We start from the raw sequence: 20,196 nt of genomic DNA, 5'->3' as shown, positions 1-20,196 counted from the left end.
GTTAGTCACTGATTCTTCATTTAATGAGATTTTCTTCCCTTAAGTGCGGACAGGCATTCATGCGTGTTTGGTGGAATTTGTTTCATTACAGGGACACATCCACTGTAGGAATGGTGTCTCCTGGATTCTTGGATCTGGTTACTTCTTCTCTGAGAAGCTTTTTCTGACCCTCTGCCCCCGCCCACTCCCCACCCCAGGCTGTACACTGTACACCGAACAGACTTCTGTGCTTGCCCTGGTGATGCCTTGTTACAGTTACCTGCTTGTGTAGATTGGTAAACTTTGTGAAGATTGTCTGTTCTCGTGTCTTAACTGCCTCACCTCCTACTATTTAAAATGTCATTCGTTTATTTTGATTTTCTTTAACTTGTTAGCCCACTTCAGTGGGGCTTCTTTTCCCACCACTCCACTGAGATGGTCACATTCCCAATGACCCCACGTTGCTAAACCCGTAGGCCACTTTATTGCACTTGCTGTCTTGGAAGCATTCAGTGGAGTTGAAATGTTATTTTCTCTTGCTTTCCGGGACACCAGGCTCTCCTGATTTTCCTCTTACCTATCTGGCCTCTACTTTCCACCCTTTTTGCTGGCTCTGCCTATTTTCACCTCATTGTTAATAAATGTTGGAGGGCCCCAGGCATGCATCTGTTTCTAGATAATTTCTCCAAGTTGGTGCTAAATCTACCTATATGCTGATGATTTCCGAATTTATATCTTCCACCTGCCATCACCTTCTAGTTCCAGATTCTGTTCTTCGGTTTGTTATATGAGATACAGAATTGGACATCAGTCACTCACTACGCTTCTCAAACTGTAGGTCCTCTAAGAGAGAACTCCTTTTCCCACTGCCCCTTTAGCCTCCATCTGTCTTCTCCGTCTCAGGAGATGGCCCCAGGGCTGGCCAGTGAGTCACACATACAGTGCAACAACCTCCCTGCCCTTTCCTTTTTCCCAGATCCAGTTATCAGCAAGGCCTCCCACTGTATTCGACTTCCAAGTGATGTCTGAAACATGCCTTCCTCTCTCCTTCACACCCTGCTGTACAACCCTACTCACAGATCTTTTGACTTAAACTCTGTTGTTAACCCATTGTGGAGGGCTCTGCTTACCAGGGTATATTTAGTTTCTCAAGTATTGTTAAAGTATTCTGATTTATATCTGATGTACTTTAGGTTTCTTCTCTCTTTCCTAAAAATACTGTAGGAAATAGGTCGCAATTCTGAAAAGAATGATAATTTATGGATTATAAGAATGATCTCCCCTTGTAGTTGAATCTCAGTTTCTGTTATGCTCCGTGGTGTGTCTGGTTCACCCTCCTTTCTAGAATCCCCAGGGCTCTGGGTGGATTGCCAAGCCCGGGCTTGTTTTTGCATCACTGTGCATGGTGATGGTCAGCTTTCTTAAACTTAAAAGAGATTTGAAAACTGCTTTTGATTTATAAACATTTGTACAGGATTCAACATATTTAAGGGTCATACACTAATTCCAGAGAGAAAATTTGACAAATTTTGGATTAAAGCCAGTGAGAAGACACAGGGAATCTTTTATCTTCCTTCTAAATTCTTCATAAAAAGTGACTTTTGGTAGATTTGTGGTCACTCACTATGGTATCACAGTGAAAGATGGAAGGGAGGACGGTGATTTACTTCCTGTGGTGATGGCCTGTCCGTTCCCCGCTCTGTTCCTGTTTTTCTGTATCTCTATTCCAAGAAGCTCTAGCTCTACCACTTAACTAGCTGGTGTGTCCAAGCTGTTCATGTCCTTAGTTTACTCATGGTTAAGTTGAAATAGTAATTTCTTTCTTTCAGAGTTGTCGTGAGAATCTATGAGAGTATATTTTTGAAAGGACTTTTGTTTTTTTTTTGAAGAACATTTTACTAGCCTAATCACATAAGTTTCTATTAATTTTCATTTCCATAATTAAACTCATGATTTTATATAGTTCTCCTGATCTGCAATCATACTGTAAGCTATTGCAGCACACCGAACAGTAGAACCGTGTGAAGCCAACTGTATTCTTAGCAGTTAAGAAGTTGAACATTCAGATATAGGAAAGTAAATTTCCACAGAGTACTGCTAATATCTGTGTCAAGTCTGTTGTCTTTCCTCCCTGCCTTTGAAAGGACTCTGAAAATAGTGAACGCCGTGTATATAAATGGTGTTGTTAAAGTATTTCATACTCTATTTACTTACTCATTTTGGGTTCTATAAATACTTGAGGGGCCACGCTAGGCTGGAGACTGCTGGACTTTGGCTCCACAGTGATGAAAGAAGAGCCATTCCTGCCCGGATGACCTGCGTGTCAGAGAATGGATATGGTTTGCAAGGAAATAATGTTGCTACTGCTGATGACGGTTGCCACATATTATATGGCCACAATTTTTTATGTGCTTTATGTCCACTGTTTTGTTTAACCCTCAGAACAACTCTCTACAGCTTTGTTTTATTATCCCTGGTATACAGTTGAAGAACCTGAGGATCAGAGATGTTATGGAAGTTGTCCGAAGTATAGAGCTAGATGATGGCAATGACAGATCTGGGATTTGAATTCATGCGTGTGTGTTTTTCCTTCTGTAAGACACTGCTTCAAGAGAAGGTGAACCATAATGAGCAGAGAAACAGAGTTATGAGTGAGACGGGAGTGTAGCCACTTAAAAACTGAGGGTATTTGAGAAGCAGCTCTTTTAAATGTGTCTTATGAATTCTTATTTTGAACAGAGAACTGTTCTAGCAAAGAGGCAGAAATAGGCATGTTTCTGGATCTTTAGGTCAGAATTTCCTAAGACAGAATTCGTAAATCATAAATTTTAAGACTTGTTATGTCTGAAAATACCTCAATTTTGCCTTTACTCTTGATTCATAGTTTGGCTAGGTATATATTTCTAGGTTGGTTCCTTCAGAATTTTGAAGGCATTTTTCCATAGTCTTCAAACTTGCAGAGTTATTACTGAGAAGCATAATAGTTAAGAGTTCAGGCCCTGAAGCTGGACTCAGTTTGAGTCCCAGCTTTATCACTCAGTAGTGTTGTGACTTTAAGGGTGTTGTTTAATTTCTTTGTACCATAATCTTCTCATTTGTGAAATGTGTTTGTTGTAAGGATTAAATGAGTTACTGTATGTAAAGCATTTACAACAGTGCCTAGTACATCATGAGGACTTGGTAAAATTGGCTATTATTATATTATTATTCTAAGTCAGTTATGTGGCCTTTAAAAAAAACTGACATCTGCTCATTATCCCAGATATTCTGAAATTTCATGATGTTGTTTAAAAGTAATGTATTAGAAAGCTTTTTGTCACCTCTGTGTGTATGTGTGTATGGGCGGCGGGGGGGGGGCGGGTATTTCAGCTGATGGGCTTTATTGTGGAATAATCTGGGGGAGAATCAACTGTTTTGTTGCTGACTGCTAAATGTCAGCAGCCAAGCATATTCACTGGGGTTGTTCAGTTTCTCTACATAAGGCCCTTCCGGTTGCATGCCTGTGAATTTACTCCTGCTGTCAGCATCCTGAGAGCCTGAGGAGGGGGGTGCGTGTGTGTGCGTGTGTGTGTGTGCTGGGGGAGAGGTAGTGATAGTAGAAGTAGAAGGGGCAGGAGGAGGAGCTAATATTTATTGAGTGCTTGCTGTGTACTGGCCCCATTGTAAGAGCTTTACCTCGTTTAATCCTGGCATCAGCTCTAGGACTTTGAACCTATTTATTATCATCATCTTATAGATGAGGAAACTGAGGTGCCGAGATGTTGAGCAGCTTGCACCTTTGCTAATTGATGGAGCTGAGACTGAGCCTGGAGCCCCTCAGATTCCACACACTTTTTTTTTTTTTTTTATATGATTCCATTTATTGGAGTTACCTCCAATGGCCAAATTCATAGAGACAGAATCTAGAATAGAAGCTACTAGGGGTAGGGGAAGATAGGTTCCACACACTGAACCTCTCGGAAAATGCCCTGGTTTTCAGGCCTCGTTATTGTCTTCTCTGTGCCCTGTGTCCCCGAGACCGCTTTCTGTGGCTCACTCTGCCAGGGGATTAGGCCTTCCGGCTCTGACGCTGTGGTGAGAATTGCCTGGCGACGTCTCTGACGGCTCCGGGGACGGGAGCGTCATCTGGCTGTGTGGGTGCCTGGGCTAACGTGCTCACCCCGGCCCTCTGGCCTCAGCCCCGCCTGCACCTCTCTCAGTCCCTGAGCCTCATTCCTGAGCCTTTCCGGGCTTCCTTCTCCCAGGCACCTCTCTGCAGGGACGCTGTTTGGCCTTCCTCTGTTTTGTGAAGCCAGTTGCCACATTCCTTATCCATTTTCTGTCTTCATATGCTGCGGTCAGGGCACCTCGAAGATGGCTTTTGTGTGTGTTTTCATGCTCCTTGTTTTGAGGTGATTTCTAAGAGATGGATTAGGATCATCTTTATTTTGACATCTTAAATCTGAAATCTCCTGTTAAGATATTTTTTGAAGATTCTTAAAGGCATTAAATGCAGATTTATTTTCCCTAAACAAAACCCAGAATATAATAGAATTATATTTTATTAAGAAAATAGAATTTGTCAAAATAATGGCATTGTTCATTTTTTTCCTTTAGCAATTTGGTTTGCCTAATTTTTTTTCTCTTAATAAAAATACATGATCATATCTGAAAGTACTTTAGACTCATGGCAAGCTATCTTTTGGGTGTATTTTTGCTAGAGAGAGTGAGAGAGGGATGTGGGTACAGGACAATAATTTTTTTGGTAGTAGCCTCCTAGGGAAGCAGCTTCAAGCTTCATGATGTCAAAATGAGAGCAAATGAGAATGAGATTGTTACTGAGTCCTGGGCAAAGAAATATTTCCTGAACTGTGGAATCTGTGTTCATGATTTATTAATAGCTGAACCTATGGATTCTTGAGCCAGAGTGCTTGGGTTTGCGTTGACCCCCTTTCTGGGTGATTTGGGACAAGTACTGGCCGTCTGCGTGCTGTGGTTGCGTTATCTCTAAGGGTACGTAACACCTGCCACCTGAAGTGGTCGTGGTGACTGAGAGATGTGACCCGCAGACAGTGCACGTAGAAGAGCTCATTAAGTCTTAGTTCTTGTTTAATTCTCGTTAGACTCACTGTCATCCTCGGGTGTTTTACCCATCTGCATTTCCCTCTGAAGCTAGATCAGTGGAGCCATGGCCTCTTTGCTGAGACTGCATGAGTTGGCCTCATGATGGCAAAATACGGGGATGGAATGTGAGGTGGGAAGCAAGTGAGGGGTTAGGAGCAGGATGGGAGGTGTCCCAGCCGGGAGGGAGGCTGGGCTCGTGCCGGTAGTTTTATTATAGGTTTGGGATTCTGGGACTATGGGCGCCTCATCTGTGTTGGTTCCTTATCTGCACGGCACTCTTGACTGCGTCTTAAGCAGAGCTCATTCATGCTGTCAGCTTCTGTCTGAGTCCACGGGGCCTGACTCGGGGCCTCGGGGGTGCAGGGTGCATCTGTTGGTCCTTCAGCAGGGAGGCTGTTAGACACAACGCAGAAATGGACCCATGTGCGCTGGCAGCGGGCGTTGTATTCTAGTAGGAGATTTTTGTCTAGAGTTGATCGAAGTCAGCTCTCTGGGATATGGTCTGGGGTGGGTGCGGAGAGTGTGGGTCAGGAGAGAGAGCCCGGGATCCTGTGCTGTGAGACAGTTTGGTGATTCTAATTGGTTCCGTCCACATGCTTGACTCCGAACTTCCAAAACAAACACACCTATGCACGTTGCCCAAGACTATACTGCTGGGTGCTCTTATCGTACCTTCTGGCAACCTACGTTTGGTTTCTCTCCCTCATTGTTGCTGTTGTATAGAATTCTTACTGATATTTTTGTTGTTTTCTCCACTTGGCCTAGTTAGATTTGGATAACTAAAATACAGAGGAAATTGTCTCTGTCCCGGGGACCTTTCGTTATCCTGAAATAATCCTGTTTAAGCTCGTGCCCAACCTTCCTTTCTCCTCCCTGTGTATAATCCCTAAAATAGTGTTTCAAACAAAAACCAGTTTTGTCTGTCTTCGCTCAGTTCTCCTCTTTATGTCCTTCTTAAACCTTTAGAGTTAAGGAAGAGTTTGTCAGTCAGAACCTTAAAATGGAAAAATAAGTAACGGTTGGAAATAACATTGTTGTCAGTCAAGTTTATTTCATAAACTCCTTGGTAGCAGAAGTAACTGTTTAAAGGCTTTGTTTATAAGATACTATAAGTTAATGTTTAGGATTTGGGAAGTTGATGTTTATTCATACAGAGTTTGAAAACAGAAGTGTGAAAACGATCTATTGTCTTCCCATTCGCTTGGTATTTTCATGAGTTTAGATTTTATTTTTTCCCCTCTTCAGGAAATTTGCTACAGATGGGATTTGTGGCTAATCAGGCAATTACTTAAACAACATGACCAGAGAGCTCTTTCTTGTCTCCTAGGCCTTAAATTTTTCTTTTCCCTTAATTATGCCTTAAAAAAGCCTAATTATCTACTTTATTTCCAAGATTGAAATCACCTTAGGGGAGTCAGAATCTGTAATGTTCTTTGACATTTTTCTCTAGTAATGAAATACTTGTTTAAGAGATCAACAAACACCTCTTTTCAAAAAAAGGTATTATTATATTTTAGATCAGCATTGTAAGAGAAATACAATATGAGCTACATGTGTAATTTAAATTTTTCTAGTAGCTACCTTATAAAGTAAAAAGGTGAAATTTATTTTAATAATATATTTTATGTAACCCAATATGTCTGAAATATCATTTCAATATGTAATCAGTATAAAAACTCTTAATGGGATAATTTATATTCTTTTTCATATTAAGTCCTTGAAAGTTGGCATGTCTCAATTTGAATTAGCCACATCTCAAGTGCTCAATTGCCACATGTGGCTCATGACTACCATATTGAACTGTGTCGTTTTGGACAATTCTGCTTCTTTTTTGAGGATTATGGCAGAGCTGCATGCTTACCCCAGAGAGCTTATTAATGTATGACTTAAAAGGCCTTTTGTCCAAGGTCCTAAAACCTTTTTATTTGGAAATAATTTCAAACATACATAAAAGTTGCAAGAAAGTTAAACACTCAGTCTTTCCACAGATTGACCTGTTGTTAACTTGTGCTTGCTTGTGTGTGTGTGTGTGTGTGTGTATTTCCCCTCCCAAACCATTTGAGAATATATTTCTTGATTTTTTTACCCTGATATATATACTTCAGTGTATAAATACTAAGAATAAGGACATTCTCTCATATAACCACAATAGTACAGTTATCACCTTCAGAAGATTTATTGATAACATTGATTTGATGCTTTAATGTACTGTCTATATTCCTTTTTTTTTTTCCACTATATGTTCATATTTATTGCTAACTTGGGGCCTATTAACATTTAGAAAATACGGTTTCTAAGAGGCAGCTGCTAGAGATTGGCCAATTATAATTCACAAGTCAAAGAGAAAATCTTATTTGACTTTAAAATTCTGTACTTGTTTTCTCCTTTCATGAATTATCACACAGCCAAAGCACCATGTGTGTGAGAGGAGGGATACAACAGACTTGCTTCCCGACTGTCTGTAAAAATGCATCACCTCAGATGACCTTGGTTCTTTCTACACTAAATAAGGAATTTCCTTCCTCTGATTTTACAACCGATTTAATTATAATAAAAACAATTGTGTGAATAAAATAGTTTGTGATTATCTATCTCTGTTTTCAGTTTCTGTGAGGAATCTTGAAATGTCACCAGTTCTGTAGGAGAGCGTTTGAGTCATTTATTACAGTGTGCCTCCTGTATCGTGATACATCCAAAAGTCATATCAGACCGATGCTTGGTCTCCCAGACAGGTAGTTTGCAGAGCTGGGTTAAAATTCTGAGTATATAATTGTTCTTTTTTTTTCTATATTTATTTATTTATTTTTTGGCTGCATTGGGTCTTCGTTGCTGCGTGCAACTTTCTCTAGTTGCGGCGAGTGGGGGCTACTCTTCCTTGTGGTCCGCGGGCTTCTCATTGCAGTGGCTTCTCTTGTTGCGGAGCACAGGCTCTAGGTGTGTGGGCTTCAGTAGTTGTGGCGCACGGGCTCAGTAGTTGTGGCACACAGGCTTAGTTGCTCTGCAGTATATTCCGTTTTTTGTCAAAATTTTTTCTCCAGTACAGAATCTAATTTAGGCTCACAGATTGCATTTAGTTATTATGTATGTTTAGACCCTTTTAATCAGGAACAGTTCTTCAGTCTTTTTTTTTTTCCCATGTCATTGGCATTTTAGAAGAATACCCTTCCCCATCTCTAATAGAATGTTTCTGCATTTGGGGTTTAATTCAGGTTAATTGTCCCCAGCTGAACACCCTGTAAGTGATACTGGATGTTGCCTTCTCAGATGCTATGTGGAGGCTCATGGTATCTATTGGCCCCTCATTGCTGATGTTAATTTTGATCACCTGGCCAAAGTGTTGTCCAGTTTCCCTGCCGTGTAGTTACCATGTTTTCCCCTTGCATTTGACAGGCATTTTATGGGAGGACACTTTAAAACCACGCAGATAGCCTGTTCCTTATCAGGATGTTCTCCATAGGTTTGTCATCCATTAATGATTCTTGCTTGAGCCAGTTTTTATTATGATGGTTGCAAACTGCTGATTTTCAGCTGCAGTACTCCCTCCACAGAATGTTCCCAGTGGACATTCTATGTAAGCAAGAGCTCCCCATTCTCCCCATTCATTCATTCATTTACATATTACCAGTATGAACTTATGGATTTCAATTTTTTTCTTCAGTGCTCATTGTACTTAATTGCTGAGACCCAGTTTTGCTCAAATTGTTCCATGTTTGGCCAGTGGAAGCCCCTTCAAGCTGGTGTCTCCTTTTGATGCACTTAAGTCATTGGGGGTGCCTCTACTTTCTGACACAACAGAAGAGAGCATATTATATATTTGTTTTTTCTCCTGCTTTATTGAGATATAATTGGCAACATTGTATTAATGTTAGGTGTATATATATGCTTTTTTGTACTTTTGCTTTTCTACTTAGCATCTGGAAGTGGCTCTATGTCAGCTCATACAGAGTGTCCTCATTTTTTTTTATAGCCCACGGTGCTCCGTTGTGTGACGGTACCAGAGTTTATTCAGACAGTGTCCAAGTTTGAATATTTAGAGAGTTTTCTGTAGTTTGTAATTATAACTAATGCTGCAGTGAATAACTTGTACATATGTATTTTCATATTGGTTTTTAAAAAAATATTTATTTATTTATTTAGGCTGCGCCGGGCCTTAGTTGCGGCATGCAGACTTCTTAGTTGTGGCCTGCAGACTCTTAGTTGCGGCATGCATGGGGGATCTAGTTCCCTGACCAGGGATCAAACCTGGGCCCCCTCATTGGGAGCACCGAGTCTTACCCGCTGGACCACCAGGAAAGTCCTGTATTTTTGTATTGTTGGAGGTGTATCTTCAGGATAAGTTCTTAGAAGTGGGATTGCTGTGTTCAAGTGTGAAAACATAAGTAGTTTTGTTGGATATTGCCAGACTCCTTTCCATGATGATTGACCCACTTTGCATTTCCACCAGAAAAAGTATTTTCAAACTTTAAAAATTTTCCCAATCTTCTAGATGAGAAATGGTAACTCAGTGTAGTTTTGATTTGGATATCCTTTATTATGAGTGAAACCAAACATCTTTTTAAATATTTAAGGGCCATTTTTATGTCTTATGGGTTGTCTAGTCACATTGTCCATTTTTCCATAGGATTTTTCATTACTTTGCCATCTTTACATTTTAAAAGTTCTTGGTGTATTGGGGATATTAGTTTTTTATTTGTAATATATACTGCAGATGTTTTCTCCCAGTTTGTTATTGATCTTTTAACTTTTCTTATTATATTTTTTGCCATACAAAAGTTTTAAAAAATTTGTCTTGTCAAATTTATCAGTCTTTTATTGCATCTGGATTTTGAGTCATAGTTAGAAAGCCTTTTTATATACCTCAGTTATAGAGAAATTCACCTGTATTTTCTATAGGTTCAGGAGAAAACTTGTAACAGAGTACTGCTAGAAGAAATCAACACATACTTTGTTCTTGCTGTGGAATCTGTCATCCATGGCCTCCTTACAGCAGGACAAATGGTAATTATGAACTCTCGGACCTGCCAGGCAGTTGGGTTTTGAACTGCTTCTGCAAACAGATAAACTAAAGTACAGAGAGAACCATTCAGGTTAAGTTAGAATTTCAGTCAGTGACAGGATTGAGAGTATAACTCATTTTTAAAAACTCTTTGTATTCTTCATCTATTTTGAGTTAGTCCCTAAGACCAATCCACTCTTTTCTGAGATTCTTGTTTGTTAACTGGGTCCTTTCGTTTAAGGTTATTTCCTGATTTCATAGAGCATCTTGCCAAGTCTTATCGACGTCTTAGAGCGGTGTTTGTCTTAACGTAGGGCCGAGGTTATCTGGAGAGCAGTTACAGGCCATGACATTTCTTAGCCATCCTTCGTGACCCCCCACTGAGCAGAGGCCTAGGATGGTGATTACCTCTGTGTGGGCGGGTGCAGAAATCAGTCCTCACATCCCTTTCTCTGGAGAGATTTGTGTGAAAGGCCCCCTCAGCAAATGAGCTCCCAGCAGTCCAGAGGCTGGGAGAGGGCAGGTTCCCTCTGTTACTGAATAAGTGAAAGTAATGTTGTAGTGATTCGTTTTCTTACAGTGAAGTATGAAAACGGGGGCCAGGGAGCTGCAATGCGTAGATGCTGAGCCCTGGTGTCTGAAACTGCCCGTGTGCTCCATGATGGACGGAACCAGTGGGAGGGAGTCCTGGGTTCTGCTCCGCTGACAGTCGCTGATGTATGACTGTCGGCCAGCTCTTTCTGACCTTTAATTTTCTTTATCTTAAAATCAGGTGGTCTCCAAGAACCTTCCCAGCTCCAGGGTTCTAAATTCTTCTGGTGTCTTTTATTTCCTGCTTGTAATATAGTCCCCAAACTGCTAAGCACTTTTGAATCTTCGTCTTTTTTTTTTTTAACCATTCACTTCTTTCTAAAATTTTCTTTTTGAACATTCCTGGTCTTAAGAGTATTGGTCAGATAAGTAGATTGGTACTTGACATTTTGTCATTTCTGTTTGAGTGTAAGCTCCATGGGAATGGGGACTTGGCGTTAGCACCTTAAACTAAAAGGTAAATAGTGTATTTCTTCTTGGTGTGGCTTAGTTTTAGAAAGGCAATCAATTCTAGGGGCTTAGTAACATTGAGGTAGGCCTTAATGTTTCAGGTTTATTACCATATAGACCAGTAAGCTGTCTTTGTTTCATGGTCCTACGTTGTACCCTTTCATAATTATGGCCGGCGATCATGAAAATTCATTGTTGGGTGCAGAAAGGTTGGGTGAAAGTGTTGCTTGATCCTTGCAGATCCATCCCAGTGCCTTGAAAAACAATGCAAAATACGGTAATGAATTTATACTGAAACCACATTCAGTATTAGTTCCCCCTGCCCCCCAGCTTATGTTCTGCTGTTTCACTTGTAAAATGGGATTTCCTTCGTGTCTGAAGAATGGAGAATTTAATTATTAAAAAGAAAATCCATTCCCAGTTGAAATGACATTTATTAAGAACATTTGGCCCTATTGTTGAGCAGCTATCTTATTTCTCTTATGTGGAAAAAAAAGCCAATTAAATTTTCAAAGTTGTGACCCAGAGCCAGATGTTCTCTTGAGGTAGCCCATGTCCCTTTTGTAATGATAAAAGGTACAAAACAATTCATGTTGCCATATAACAGTCAGTGGTTATTATAGAGTTAGCTTAATCAGGAAGGAAATGCCAAGAGTTTTGTGTAATAAAAAATTCTTTTAAGTTCCATGGATTTATAATAATTACTGTAAATGGAAGGCTTCTTTTCCAGTGTGGATTATGCCCGTAAAGTCAACTTTTTTTTTTTTTCCTAGTGAAAGTAAACTGTGGTGATTGTTTTACTGTTGAAATTTTAAAAGATAAAAATACCCATGTAGGGAGTTCCCTGGTGGCCTAGTGGTTAGGATTCCGGGCTTTCACTGCTGTGACCCGGGATCAATCCCTGGTTGGGGAACTGAGATTCCGTAAGCTGTGCCGAGTGGCTAAAAAGAAAAAAGAGAGAGAGGAAAGAAAAAAATAATAAATTATATATATAAAACATACCCATGTAAAATATTTTGACCCTAAGTTTTTATTCAGCTCATTTGAAAAAATATTAAGCATCTTCTGTGTGCTAGCTGCCATACTAACTGCTACGGTGATAGGGGTGAACAGGATGAACATAGGTTTTATTAATTATGATATGTTTGGTTGCAAGCACAGAAAACCTACTCGTATTGGCTTAAGCAATTAGTGAAAGGAATGTGCTGGCTCATGGAACTAAGAACATCCAAGAGATATCAGGTGTGAGTAGTGGCTTGAGCCATTGTGACCTGGTGACTCTCCATCTCTCTGCTTGTGTCTATGTGGGCTTCGCAGGCAGGCTCATTCGACATGGTTGCCCTTGGCAACCTAAGCTAATAATCTCCTAGTTCTCACTCTGATGAAAAAGAGAGACCGCTCTTCCCCAATGAAACGTTGGGTTTGACTCTTATTAATGTGGACTTAGTCATGTGCCCAAACCTGAACCAGTCGCTGTGGCCAAAGTGAGGCAATGCTCCGATTGGCCAGGCCTGAGCCAGGTGGAGAGGGTTGTCCCTTTTCTAGCACGACGGCTGAGAGTAGGGAATAGTGGTCCCAGGGGGAAATCCAGGCTCTGCCCTAGAAGCAGGGAGTGAATGGAGTCAGCAGTAACCATTGTCTACCTTACAGCCTAGTGGAGGAAGACAGCGTTTCAACAGCAATGACTGTAAAGGGTGGTGGCGCTCTGAGAGAGGAAACACAGGCTGCCGTGGGTGCACCCGGCAAGAACACGTCAGTACAAATCTTACTTTAAAGTGTAACAAATAACAACAATCAAAAACGCACCCTTAAAATTACATGCTTTAAGGACACATAATATGGTGAAGGAACATGGCAGTTAACCTTATTTTGGACATTCTCGGGCAGCACACCGGTTGAGTCAGTGCCTGTCGACTCTTTGTCTTCGACCAGGTCTCTGCTGAACCGTGAACTGCTCCCAGGCCGCCGGGGCAGTGACCTCTCATCCCACGTTCCCTGCAACGGTGAACGTCCTACGTTTCCATTTAATAAGGGCTGGTTCAGTATTGTGATAGTGGGTCAGCCACCTGTGTTGCACCTGAGGCAAGTGGGCTGCAGCGTGAGGTCTGCACAGGGGCCTGAATCACTGCCCCTGTGATGGAAGAGGGGACTTTGGGGGTGGAGGGGTGATCACAGAACATTTCATGGACAGCATGGCTTTGAGATAGGCCTTGACTATGACCAAGGTTCCTCCTGACTGTGGGAGCCCTGCCTCACTTCATCTGCTGTCTTCCCTCTTTGGGGTCCCTGGGGATTGCTCTTGTCATGCAGGTGGAAGCATTCCTGGGTGGGCGCGCGTTCCCCATGCTCACCTGGAGGGCTTCCTGAGAGGACTGCAGAGTTCCGGGAACGTCAGTCCAGTGGCCAGTTGAGGGCATCTGAGGTCCATCTGCTCCTGGGCACTGACTGGGGCTCACCGTGAGGACAGACGCAGGAGTGTGGTCTCACCTGGTGCCTGGGGGCAGCTGCTTGTTCTCTGGCGGTGTCCCCCCCAAGACGCCGCTTCAGTGGCCACTAGCAGGCATGCTCAGAGGTGTGTAATTTCATTTGGTGGTATGTACGGTAACTTTGGTAATTTGGTGACTAGTGAAAATGTTATTTTTCCGGGAAGGGCGTTTATCAGAATTGTTTTGTATTTATTTAGCCGTTATATTCAACAAACCTCAAATAGTAGTGTAGACATTCAACTATAGGGCTACTTATAACTAGTGAGTACAAATCATGTTTACTGAATTAAGGCCACATTAATTTAGTTGTATTTTCTTAAGTTTGTCCTTGAGTTTCTGAGTGTCCTTCTCCGCTCCTGTGTGTGTGCGTGTGGGGGCAGGGGCAGGCACGCACACAGCCTCAGGTGGGAAGGGCTTTGCTGGTACTGTCGCTTAGAGGAACGAGGTAGCCTGGACTCATTCCCCAAACCATCCACCGCAACAGCACTGGGCCTGCGCTTCCTGTGGATGTGCTGTCCTGCTCCCGCCTCCGACCTTTCCTTGGGAGTTCCTCCTCAGGACCTGCCTTCTTTCTTTCATCACCAGGATACATGGTGTCAGTTCTCAGGACTCCCGTTCATCCTGCTTTTCCCTGAAGCGCCAGACCATTTGGACCGACGGTCCCTGAGGGCCTTCCAGTTTAGCGCTTGGTGACTCTGTGGTCACCCATCGCTAATCGTGCCACTCGCTAGGCGTAGGACTCCTCGTCTTCTGTCGTGTCCAGGGGTGTGTGCGCGTCGGGCTCCTCTGGTTTGTACTGTCTGGGTTAGAGCCTTTGAGGGGCGGCTGAGCTGCTGGAGACGGCACACAGTCAGCCGGGAGAGTTAAGGAATTTTAAGGCCGCCTCTGTTTTGAAAACATGTATAGAGACTGCTGCGCTTTGAAAACATTAATTTACATAAGCCTGTACTATTTATCACCATGAGTCACATCTTACCTTTGTGGTTCGTTTGTACACGTTAGATCTGAATCCTGAAAAACTAGTGTTTTGTTTATATAGCCTGGGTTGTCAGTGGAGGAAAGTAGCTCTGTACGGCTAATTCATTCAGGGAAGTAACTGCATAGCCAGCTTGGTATCTTAAGCATGTAGGGTTTCTAGAATAATGAAACAACTAATTATATAATACGTGTTTTAGATTTTGTATTTGATACTTCTCAGTGAAAGTGCAAGTCCCTGTGCCCAGTTGCCCATAATGCTGACCTTTTGAAGGGTTGGATGAATGACACTGTGGTATAAAGAACTTAGGATCTGGAGTCAGATGGACCTTGCGGCAACTCTTGGTTCTGTCCTGTACTAGCTGTGTAGTCTCACCATGATTCCTTAGCTATGAAGCAGGGATTTTAAAAGCATATTGGGCTGTTGTGAGGATTAAATAGTACTGTGTGTATTTATCTCATATATAAAGTATCTGGTATAGTGTTTGACCCTGAGAAGATGCTCAATGAATGGTAACCGCTAGGCTTCCTGTAGTGAACAGTGGGATGAAAAATAAACAGTATGTTTTGGGGCCAAAACTTAAATTTGGGGATACTTCTGATAAAATCATCAATTTAGTGGCTTGCTGTGCAAACACATAAAACCATGTGTCTGCTGCCAGGCCCGCTTCCTCTAAGACTGCTTCCTCCAGACCAGCCCCAGGTGATGGGGGAAGATGGACCCATGGCAGCAGGGGAAGCAGCGGGACTGGGAGTTTCTCTGTGACGGCCTGAGGCTCACACACAGCTGACCCAGCAGGAGTGCATAGGTTGTGCTCATATAGCTGTGCTTACCTTGGAGCCGCTTGTGAGGGAGTTTGAGCTTTATGCTTTGTCTGTGAAGGGGAGGAGCTCTGACTCCAAAGGTGAGGTTTGCTCTGGTTCCTGTCAAAGGGCTGAGCTAGAATAGAAGTCAGATTCTGATTGAAACTGGGTCCAAAATGATGTAGTGACCTAGCTTCTCCAAACTGTACCTGGTTAAATTGTATGTATGCTTTTTCTTTTTGTTGTGTTTCTAACCAAACAAAACACAAGTCAAGTTAATGCTGGGAGGGGGAGCATGATGAAGGAAAGACTAAAGGCTCTTCACTGGCTTCCTTTTTTCTTTTTCTTTCTTTTTTTAATCTGTCAGGACAAATAGTTTGACTTAAAATGAAAATAGTAATAAAATGAAGTGCATAGAGAAAATCATAATAAAATTAAGTATGTGAATCATTCCTATCACTTTTGTTTCGCTTTTCAAATATAAAAAGGATGTGTAATTTCATACCTGGGCTTCTTTTAGTACTAAAAGGTCAAATATTTTGGGTTCTAAAGGTTCATTTAGGCAGAGTATTTTTATTTTATTTTATTTATTTATTTATTTGGGTGCTTTGGGTCTTCATTGCTGCACACGGGCTTTCTCTAGTTGCGACGAGCGGGGGCTACTCTTCGTTGCAGCGCGTGGGCTTCTCATTGTGGTGGCTTCTCTTGTTGCAGAGCACGGGCTCTAGGCACCCAGGCTTCAGTAGTTGTGGCTCGTGGGCTCTAGAGCGCAGGCTCAGTAGTTGTGGCGCATGGGCTTAGTTGCTCCACGGCATGTGGGATCTTCCTGGAGCAGGGCTCGAACCCGTGTCGCCTTCATTGGCAGACAGATTCTTAACCACTGTGCCACCAGGGAAGTCCTAGGCAGAGTATTTAATGATTTAAGATTGGTCTAGAGTTTCAGCTTTTGCTAAAGCAAACCCCCTTCAGCCCCTTCTTTCCTAAAATAGAAGTTGGGCCTACATTTCTGCTCTTTCCTCATGACTGGAATAATTATGATTCATAATTCTCTGATCTTTGCTATGTGCTAACTTGACATTGAACTTTAACCTTAATGTGTGCATATCAAAATTTGGATGTAAAATATGACCATGACTGTAGCAAACGTGCAAGATAAAGTTCATTATGAAATTCTAGAATGTAAAAATGTCAAGTGGTTTTTTTGTTTTTGTTTTTCCTTCTGGCAAATAATTTTTTGTTTTACTTTTTTCTGAAATAAGTCATTACAATAAAATATAGTTTATATAGCTTTTAACGAATTGGAAATCCTATTCTCCTGCACTGCAAGGGGTAGTTGATATTGATCATATGATCCTAAGGCATTACAGTATTCCAAAGTGTCTTCTGAATCATTAAAGCAATATTATCTTAAACATAGTTTTTTAGTTCATTGCATTTTATTGCATTATAATTGAAAAATAGAGATCTGCATATTTCATATATATGGGAACTTTCTCATTTAAAAAGTAATGCATGATCCATTAACATATACATAGCTATAAATATAGAAATATGAAATGTGCATACATTCCTAATCCAGTCACTTCTTCCCATTCTGCTGCTAACCCTTCCGGTACTGTGCTGACCTAGCTGCTCACCTGCTTCTCCTCCGGACGTCCCTTTAGTCCACACGCGGCCAGAATCACATTTCCGAGCATTAGGTGATCCCGTCACCCGTCTGCCTGTTTAGCCCCTGCTTCCTCCTGCCTCCCTGAGGTGCAGTCCTGCCGCTGACCTCCCTCTACAGCGCTGGGGCCGAGCTGAGCCACGCCCGCCGCCTGCCCGCTTGGTGCTGTCTTGCACTTAGGTTCCACCTTGTTTAAGGTTGCTTCCTCAGAGAGGCCTGTCCTGACCACTGAGTCATGAGTTATCCCTTCTCTAGCTTTCTTGCCTATTATGATTAGATTTTTCTGACAGAACATTTGTATTATATTACCTCCCTGATTAAGAATCTAGAAGTGTTCTTTAAATTGTTTATCTCATCAAATGCAAACTCTCCTACTTGGGTGTTCTTGATTTGCTCTCTCATTCGAACGTTTATGTTTTACACAGTAAACTTAGGACCCCTTTCCTTGCTGAGATGCTGTTTCTAACAGTTGGTCATTTAAACAGCATAGCCCTGAATATAAATGTTGCAAGTGTCATTTGGGAAGGCTGGCTATATGCATGACTTTATGTTGTGGTCTTTCACCATGTCTGGGGGCTGTCACAGAACTTGGGGGGGTATGAACTCATTCTCTGGTACCGAGCCACACGTGCTTGCACTTACGTAGGCTCCTGAGAGTGAGGTGAAGAACGGATGCTTGCTTAGGCCGGTTCTGTCACTGTCTTGGCCTGCTGCTCAGCCCCATGGACCCAGATGTGCTCACGCTGGCATTTGCACCTACTTCTTCAGCGCCCTGTCAGGTCTGTTCTTGAGGCCCAGGCTGAGCACGACTTAGTGAGTTTCAGCTCCTGCGTGGAGAAGGCTGAGCAACCTGCTTGGGGGAACCAGTAGCAGTGAGAGTAAGGCTGCTGTTACAGCTGTCACAGTAAGGCTGCTGAAAACTGTGTTGTTTACAACTTATGGTCACACGTGTCGTGTTCTTAGGAGATGAGGAAGTGCTGGTGGCGTTTCCTAGGAAGAACTCTTGGTAGATGTGCTCTCTTTTATAATTGTGACCTAGTGTGGTATTTATGGTCCCCCAGACTTAGCTACCCTGTGTAATTCAGGGGTTGTTTGCGTTGGCCCAGCTGAATTTGGTCATTTGTGATAATTAAGTAACATCTTTTCATACGGCTGTACTGTGATTTGTTTAATCATTTCCTCATTGGGTGCATTTAAAAAATATTTTCAAGTTTTCCTTAGAGTAAATAGTGTTAACACACTCTTTGTAGAAATTCCTTTGGGATTAGTTTCTGGAGATATAGTTTCAAAAGTGAGATTAGTAAGATTAATGACTTGAGTAATTTAAAATTTATGTTGTATATTCCAAGATTTTTTTCCAGAAGGATTGGCAAAATGATGAACACCAGATTTTTTTTAAGACTTCTGGAGTCTAGAAGTTCTAGATCATATGGAGTCATAATTTTTTTTTTTTCTGGATAACTAAGGGGTAAAGTAGTATATTATGGTTTTTGGTTTTATATTTTCATTTATTAATTAGGTTGAAATTTAAAAATATCAACTTGCCATCTATATGGACTAATATTGATTCTTTAACTTTTCAGATATAGTGAATTTTTGTATGTTGTATTTTATTACTTTTCTCCACCCATTAAAATATTTTAATTTTAATTTAATTTATTTTTTTTTATTTAAAAATTTATTTATTTATTTATGGCTGCATTGGGTCTTCGCTGCTGCACATGGGTTTCTCTAATTGCGTTGAGCAGGGGCTACTCTTTGTTGCAGTGCGCGGGCTTCTTATTGCAGTGGCTTCTCTTGTTTTGTGGAGCATGGGCTCTAGGCGCGCGGGCTTTAGTAGTTGTGGCATGTGGGCTCAGTAGTTGTGACACACGGGCTTCAGTAGTTGTGGCTTGCAGGCTCTAAAGTGCAGGCTCAGTAGTTGTGGCACAAGGGCCCAGCTGCTCCATGGCATGTGGGATCTTCCTGGACCAGGGCTCGAACCTGTGTTCCCTGCATTGTCCGGAGGATTCTTAACCGCTGCGCCACCAGGGAGGTCCCTAAAATATTATTTAAATTAAAAAAACGATTTTATCTTTAATCACACCCTTCATATCTCTAACAATCACATTTAACTTTGTTTTACAGTTAAAATCATGATTTAAATAACAAAGGAAAGGCAAATAAGATACTTTTCCTTTCAAAATGTTCTTTTGTATTTGTGCCAACTTAATTTTTCTGACAAATTTTACTGTCATTTTTTAAAAATTCATGATCGTCAGGGCTGCAGAGAGCAGGTTCTAGTTATGAAAAAAAATTGGGCCCCAAACCCAAGTAAGGATGAGCCAGCCAGAAATTTTTACATGGGATTGATGTTGATCTGTGGTGTGTGGTCTGTCTGCCTCCCAGACGGCTTGGCTCCAGTAATGCGTCTGCTTCTTTCATTCCCACCTCCTGTGGCTCTGCCAGTAGTTTTCATCGCGTTTGATAATGTTTTAAACCTGTGTGTTAACTGGGGACATGTCTGCATTGCTGTCTTTAGAATTCCAGTTAGAATCCTCCAGTATCTCTCCATTTGTCTTTATCTCCCATTAGAGTTTTATAATTTTCTTTAAATAGATTGCTTATGTCCTACTTTAAGGTAATTCCCCCAAATTGCTCTTACTGCAAATTATAATTGCTTTACAATTTCATCTCGGTCCTATAGCTATGTATAATTTCTCAAAAATTTGGAGCCATAGAACAATAAACATATTCAGTATGTATATATGTTTTAGTACATGCTCTTCGTAAATTGAAAGCAGTCTGCGTAGTAAAATTCTCAATGTGTTCTTTTTTTTACTCTACCTGAAAATGCCTTTCCAACTTCCAGCTATAAGTTTACATCTTCTTTAATTAGTTCAAACATCTCTTTATTGAGGGCTGTTTGTGTTAAATTGCTGGATTGTTTGTTAGTTGATATCTTCAAATACAGTACTACTTGTATCTTCTGTCTTTAAATTTTAGATCTCTGAGAATAGATCATTCTTTTTTTTTTTTTTTGGTATTTATTTGGCTGTGTCAGGTCTTAGTTGCGGCACACGGGATCTTCGTTGTGGCATGCAGAATCTTTTTTTTTTGTTGCTGTGTGCAGGCTTCTCTCTAGTTGTGGCGCTCAGGCTCCAGAG

At 41.5% G+C, this 20,196-nt stretch overlaps 1 protein-coding gene across 4 annotated transcripts in view; it reads left to right on the top strand.

Annotated features, from left to right (window-relative positions):
• The window catches only part of TULP4 (TUB like protein 4), a 237,301-nt gene that overhangs the window by 75,548 nt on the left and 141,557 nt on the right, over positions 1-20,196 (top strand). The window lies entirely within an intron of this gene.

This window comes from Balaenoptera acutorostrata, chromosome 14, assembly GCF_949987535.1.
Source record: "Balaenoptera acutorostrata chromosome 14, mBalAcu1.1, whole genome shotgun sequence".
NCBI classification, from domain to species: domain Eukaryota; kingdom Metazoa; phylum Chordata; class Mammalia; order Artiodactyla; family Balaenopteridae; genus Balaenoptera; species Balaenoptera acutorostrata.
This window is presented reverse-complemented; position numbering and strand designations above follow the sequence as displayed.